General features: G+C 37.0%; 1 protein-coding gene across 2 annotated transcripts in view; it reads right to left on the reverse strand.

Moving 5' to 3' along the window:
• Positions 1-7,647, reverse strand: part of megf10 (multiple EGF-like-domains 10) — a 51,849-nt gene extending 44,202 nt beyond the window's left edge. For both annotated transcript variants that reach the window (XM_060895670.1, XM_060895669.1), the window contains exon 1: positions 7,437-7,647. The gene's annotated coding sequence lies outside the window, so the exon portion shown is untranslated. The remainder of the gene's footprint in view (positions 1-7,436) is intronic.

Raw genomic sequence — 7,647 nt, forward strand, 5'->3', positions numbered from 1 at the left:
CTCAACATACACCATCTTATTATGGGTTTCCTAAATGGTGATAGACAAAACATTGCTACATTTACAGTATGCTGAAGTCAATAACAAGTCCAGGAGTAATAACCATGCTTCTATTTATATGTATGTTTAAAAACAGTACGTGAAAAGCAACCATTTGGGCCTTCATGAATGTCTGTAAAAGTGTACAGTTAAAGCACGTTTAGGATTTTGCAAGCAAATTATTTTCAGTGTTCTGTAACAGATGTGTTTAGTCAGACCTGCTGTGTGTAGCTGCATGCAATCAATCTCCTTCATCCTGTGCTTTTTGCTCGTGTGATTGACAGGACAGTGTGGCAGTCGGGGCTGCGCTGATAATGGCTGCTTTGCTGCCAGCCTGAACCACATGTCATTAACACACTGGCACTGCTTCGTCTCAGACAACTCATAGCTCTCTCTCTTTCTCTCTCTCTCTTTTTCAGTTAACAGCAATGCTAAAACAAGGCTGCTCTCTCCTGTTGAACAAATTCCTCCTGTTGGACTGATAGAGCTTAAACAAAGCAACTCTGCAATCAACAGTCACGTCACACTCAGCCGGCTAAGCTAGGTTAAAAAAACAACTCGAATGAGATGAAACTAGGGAATATAAAGGGGAAAAAACTATTTAAAAAAAACTAAAAACTATAGCTGAAAATGTTTACTGAAAAAATTACTCACCATTTTTGCTTGTTTTTCTCTTTTTTTTCAAGAACATCAGTTTGGTAATTGTCTTGATTTTACTATACACAGTATTCTGTAAGCACAAAATCATTACTCCTGTTGACTCTATACCCAGGTAAGTTATAACATTTATTACCTGCCGCTACAATTAGCTTTAGATGTTAATGAACAACATGATTAGCCATTACAACAGTATGTTCTGATCATTCTATAGCAGCAGTCATCTAATGTCATGTACTAGAAACAAACAGATGTCAAGAATTAACTGGTGTCTTAACCAAACCTTTTATGACGACAATGAGAAACACAAAGCGAGAATTCCAAGTTTAACATAGAAGGCTTGCATGAAAATTTAACTAGAAATAATTGACATGCAAAAATCAACCAGGAGTTAATTACTGCATACTTAGAAAGACAAGGAACAAGATCTTTTTAAACCCTTCCCAGCATTCTAGACACATTTCCAACACTTTCACTGTATCTCATTTACTCAACAACTGTTCTCCAAGCACTGTATCTGCTTAGCATGCAAAACTGAACCAGACCAGTTTCTTCTGATCTTTGGTTTCGTGTTACTACAATAGCGGCAACCCAGTGACACCAGAAAACAGTAAGGTTTTTATAGCCTGAGTCTCTGAGTGAGCCTAACAGACGACTTTGTAAGGAAGAAAGAGTGAAGAGTACGCGACCGGTCTCCTCTCGACAGTTTGAATAGAAGCAGCAGCGCTTGCCCTGCTCTGGTTTCACCTAACTGGCTGGACACAGCTGCAGACGCAAAGCCCTCCAACAACTGGGAGGTCACACAAACAAGGGTGCTGCTGTGGTGTCTGAAAAGACCCATACACACAGGGGTGCCTGAAGGAAGGGATTTTGGGACTTTGATACACAGAACTGAAGCCCTAAATCTAACCAAGGTCCATTTATGAGCAGAGATTGTGCGCTCTGAAGTGTTTCCAAGCTCAGGCAAAGGGGCAAATGGAACATCTCTAAATATTTGCTCTGTAGCACAAATGCGCCGCTCTGATGAGTATCAGCGCTGGCTATTCAAACAGCATGTACTGTAGATGATATCTCTTTCAATGTGAAGGAAATAGCCCCATTAATAGACTTAATCAGCTTATTAAAGTTGCAAACAAACAATGTTTTGTTTTATTGAAGTTTTATCTTAACTATGAGAAGAATTTCTTTTTAATAAAACACTTAAGGCATAAGCCATAAAAACTGAGACCTCTTTCTCTGCATCTTCATGCTTGCAGAAACCCAGATTTCACCAGGCTTTTCCAGTCACCTAATGACTCATATTCATCTATCTTATTGTACCCTCTACTTTATTTAGTTACACCCATCAGTTATATAAACATGTATTTTTTTTATTCTTCTTTCTTATTTGTCATTCTCATTTTACAGTGGTGAAATGCAACTAAGTACAATTACTCACATACTGTATTTAAGTTTAAATTCTAGGAACTTGGACTTTACTTGAGTATTTACATTTGATAAAACTTTCAACTTCTACTTCACTATATCGCTAAATCTAAGTATTGTAGCTTTAACTCCGCTGAATGTGTCTGACAGCTTTAATTACTAGTTACTGATCAGAACACGATTCTGAAAGGGTTCATAAGAACACATGGTGATGCTTTCGTTAAGAAGAAGACGTTATTTTAACATTTATTGAAGGAGTCTCCAGTTTCAACAATTTTTTCTTTCCGGCACTTTTTGGGTTTCTAAGTAAAAAGATTCTCCTATTAACTCTATGAGAGAGAAAATCTCATACAATCAAATGTAAATGTAATATATTTGATGTGATGTGATGTGATATATGAGCACTTACAGACTTGAGGTTGAGCTGGTATTGGAAAATAGTCAACTACATCACGGTAACATTACCACTTTATTGCACTGCATCACCCCATCGTTTAGCAGCATGTCCAGAACACAGCTGACAGACAGGGAAAGTTCACCTCTCACTTGCTGTATTTAGCTGATCATCAACACACCTTTTACTAAACACTAATATACAATGAGTATAGATTCTATCACATACATACTTGTGTACTTCAATAGCCTAGGTGCAACGGTAATGTGATCGAAGGGAAGTGAGTTGATTAGAAAGATTCTCGTCACTCCACTGGGAATCTGTCCAATCTGCTATGGATAAAACTACAGTGTAAAAGGTCCTGCTAAACATTTGTTGGACATGTTGGTAACAGAAGCAGGTGTAACCCCGAGCCACATTTCTGCTCCAAAAAATTCACCCAGAATAATTAGTTTTCAAGTCACAGGCTGCTCTCTGCCTGAGCTTTTCAGAGCATGCAGGCAGAAAAGGAGGGGTTGTCCATGGGTAAAGCCACTCAGGGGGCTAATTAAAAACTCAACAGACTCTGCATTAAACTGCTCTCTCTCCAAACTGTCCTCAACTCTCTTTTTATGGGGACAGGTGGTGCCTTGGGCATGTGTCATGATGAAATGGGATTCTTTCCCTCCGATTCCATCAAATGTTCCTTTTTTGGACCTGCTTGAATCATTTGAAACTTTCAGGTGTTAATGTTGGGTTTACAACCAACCAACAATCAGCCCACCTCTACAGTGCTCCAACAGATTATTTCAAATAAAGTCAGTGCTATGCTCTCTGCTTCCGCTCTGAAGTGAAATCTCAAATTTCTTGAGCATGTGCTTTATTGATGCCAGCATGAGGATATGGTTTTAACAAATGTTATGTCTCACAGACGTTTGCATGGCCCCAGACTGAGGGAATCCAGGGCATCCAGACAAGTGCAAGCTGGAGCCAGTATTTTAGCCAAAGTGAGTGGATCTGGAAATGAGTGTTGTGTCTACCAGTCCCATAAACAACATGTCTTCTACCCTTAAGAGCCCTAGAAGAGCCTGGGGAGGAAATACAGGATTATCCACTTTAAATGTAAGTGGATTCTGACACAATCTTAGGAACAGAAGCAAGAGCTTGCATCTCACCACTTCTAACACAGGTCTATTAGATACCAGGGTGATGTCTATAATACAAAATTTCAAAATGCTCTTCCAAAACTGTTACATTCAGACGGCAATTGGTTAATTAAGGACAAACAAATTTCTTAAAGGTTTATATCACAATGAACCAAGATATACAACCTTGGATTATTAACCAATTTACAGAACACTAATCTAAAGCTTGCTGTTGTGTTAAAGTCATCATAAAGTTATCACTGTTTCCCATTTTATCCGTTTTTATTGCCCTTTTTGCTTGACTTTATTTATAAAACAATACAAAGATGAAATAATAACATTCGATAACATACTCTGAAAGCATTAACCTTTTTTCAAGACACACGTATAAAAACCACTAAATCAATAATCGGAGTTGTTCTAAACATAATTAAGTTCTTAGCTTTAAACCAGTTGAAGTGATTCTGTCTGGAACTCTTTTAAGGGCTAGATTGAGGGACAAAATGGAAAGGAATAGAGTTCTAGATTAAAGCTGTGGCATGCAAAATGTTTTACAATATCCGAGTCATCTTTCTGGACAATGAAATGATCAGATTACCATTTAGTTTGTGAAAAAAAAAAATATATTGGTTGTCATATTTTTGGGGTTGGAGTGTAACACTTACTTTGTTGCATTATGAGTTCTTCTCAAGTGACCACTTGATTTCCTATAACATCCATCCAACCATTTTCTGTAAAACCTTTGATCTACAGTACACAGGGTCACAGTGAGCCTGGGGCCAATCCCAATATACTCAGGGTATAAGGTGGGGGACCCCTGGACGGGGTGTTAACCCATTATTGGGCTCAATCCCACAAAAACTCACTCAACAGTTCATACACTTCAGACTATATAGAGATGCCAATCAGCCTACAACACATGTCTTTGGACTGGGGGATGAAACCACAGTGCCTGGAGGAAACCCCTGAAAAAAGGAAGTACATGCAAACTCTACATACACAGCATGGAGGTAGTAATCAAATCTCCAGAGGTGCAGGCAAACATGCTAACTTCTAGGCCACCGTGCCCCCTGATTTCCTGTAAGATGTTTTTATTAAAGCAGTGATGCCAGTATAGTGAATATATCAGCTATTTTAGTACCTTTATTAAATCAGGCTCTTTATTGTTAAGGACATGTGTGCAGTTCTTAAATATTCTGCTTTATATTTGCATCGTTGCAACATGTGGTAAATATCTTGGATCAGATAGTAGATGTCAGTATCTGCAATATGGACTAATCATAAACTGAATATTCCAATCACCATTTTCAAAAGATTTAAAAAGATTTAGCAAGGGCATTATCATCAACCTAGCTTGGTTTTAGGGTTTGGTCTGAAGAACGGTTTGAGTGGATTCAGTTTATTTTTAAGCCGTCCTGTTGGGACAGTCAAGGACAACACTTAGAAAGTAATTCAGACTTTCCCTGTATGAGTACTGGAGTGTGGTTTAACAGCTTAAATACAGACTAAAATTCTTCTCCATAACATCAGTGAAGCATTAAACCACCAAAGCCCATACATGGTAACCAAAGTTTTGGGGATTTTTTTTGTTGTGTTTTTATCTAGTGAGTGAATCAGGGCAGAGCTCTGCATTTCTATGGCACTGGAGGTTGCTGATTTCCCACACCATTCACTAAAGTAGCCAGTAAACACAGCAACGTGTGCCTGTCAGTCAGACGACATCTCTGTGAGCCGTTCCCACTGAGCATTCCCAACACACATCTGTCTTTGTGAAGTTAAAGAGACAACAAAATTCTGATGATTTTTCAGATCCAGATCTGTGTGTGAAACTACTTTCATTCACTACTGTACATTCCATCTTATTCAGAGTTCACAACTGTGCATAGTCATTCAATATAACTGCACACATCTTACAAATTATGTCTCTATATGACAATTCGGTATTTTTTTTTTATATATTTAGCCTTAAAGCTTGCCCAAACATTTCTGTTAACTATAACTTCTGATTTTTACTTGCATAAAGTAAATAAATGCATAAAGTAAATGCATAATCAGTGAGTGTGCTTCAGAATTTATATGTGTACAATTCCACAGATTTAAAACAAGAAGCAAACAAAATGAAACCAGTTGCAATGGTTTGGCATATTTTTATCTTCCAGAAGATGGCAAACTGATGCTCCGTGATGGCAAGCCCTTTAATTATACCATGGAATAATTCTGTTTTTATTGCAACCATCTGGAGCATCGTACCACTCCCAAAAATAAACAACACAATACAATAATACAACACTATTGGTCAAGTTATTACAAAAAGCACAGTATAATCTCACTAGCAACATTCTTAATGAAACTGAAAAATAGGAAGTTAAATAGAAATTGCATATGGAGTTATTTTCATCACATATTTTCCACTGCATTTATCTTTTAATGATGACAACATAGTGCAGTTGTCCATATCATTGCATACATCCTGTGAATATGTCTATAGAAATCTTTTAAAATGATAACAAATCAGTCAAGCTATCCTGCCCTCAACACAAACCAGTAGAGCTTTTTCAAAGCAGATATACAACCTTCTGGTCCATGTTGAAAGTAAGCAGAGTGAGCTGATTAAAGAACACAGTGACTGTTGATGAAAGATCATGTAACCACACTTGTTTAAATGCACTTGGATAGAAAATTGCACCACTTTTGTTTCCAAAAATATGCATGATAAAAATAAAAGTATAATGACTTACTTATGTCTAGAATGTAAGTATCAATTCACTGGTCAATTTATATACATATCCTTCATATATTTTTAATGCACCATGAACATTTTGTCATGTTTTCTCCCTTCCATCTCACACTCGAGTGCATGATGTATAATCAAACAGCATGAGCTTTAGCCTGTGGACAGACAGTCCGCTTCTCCATTCAAACCAGTCACATGACCGTGGATCCCACAGAGGGACAAAGCGCTCCACAGCAGGAACTCTTCACTTCTAGTGCCAAGCTCTAAGGACACTGGCAACACTTCCTGCATGTAAACAGTTCTGCCCCACAGGACTGACTGGCATTGCTTAACTCACGGATTTCTAACACATCTTAGCTGTTAATTCCACAGTACACATCCAGGTCGGTAAAAAGGTGCAGAACAGAACATTTCTGAATCTAAACTAGTAAAAAAAACTTCACTAGAAAAAACAAGCAGTGTGTAAATGTACTTAGTGCAGTATTGAGAAACTGTCATGTTTTTTGTACACAAATCTCGACATACAGAAATGAAAATCTTATGGACTAAAAATTTTTTTTAAAGGTTCCCTTTAAAAAACAACCTTCAAATGCCTCCAATAAACGTTCTAAATAATAATAATAATAATAATAATAATAATAATAATAATAATAATAATAATTTTTAATAATAAAAAAGTCACCTTTATTGCTTATAGTATGGAAGATTAGGCATACTTTATGTTCAAATAATACATAATAATATCCTTATAATAATAATATTTCAATTGTTTACATTTTATTTTATGCATAAAAGTGTCCTAACATGATTTCGAATGCAGTTTAAATAGTTCCCAAAAGTGACTGAAGAAACTAAGAGCTTACTTCAATCGTCTAACAAACATCAATCCCCTTTAATGTAAAATAAATAAATAAATAAATACATTGCATATTTAGACAGCTGGAAATTAATCGCTTCTTTAAATCACGTGCCCTAATAAACACGCACCACATTCAAACATTATTATGAAATCATTAGCAAACGAAACATATAAAGAGTAAAACTCAAAGTGAGAAAAACTCACCAGTTCTATGCGAAGTTACCAACTCGGTCCAAACTCATGGATCCGCTTTAAGGCGCACGCACTTAAAGAGAGGTTTTTGAGAGGTTCCTCAAAATATGTGCTCTGTGTCCACGGATTTTGAACTAAAGTTAGGCTATGAAACCGTCAGACGATGAGACATGGACGTGTTTTCAGTAGAAGAAACACAGAAGTCCTGTGAGCATCTCCAAAG

This window comes from Tachysurus vachellii, chromosome 20 (assembly GCF_030014155.1).
Source record: "Tachysurus vachellii isolate PV-2020 chromosome 20, HZAU_Pvac_v1, whole genome shotgun sequence".
Lineage (NCBI taxonomy): Eukaryota > Metazoa > Chordata > Actinopteri > Siluriformes > Bagridae > Tachysurus > Tachysurus vachellii.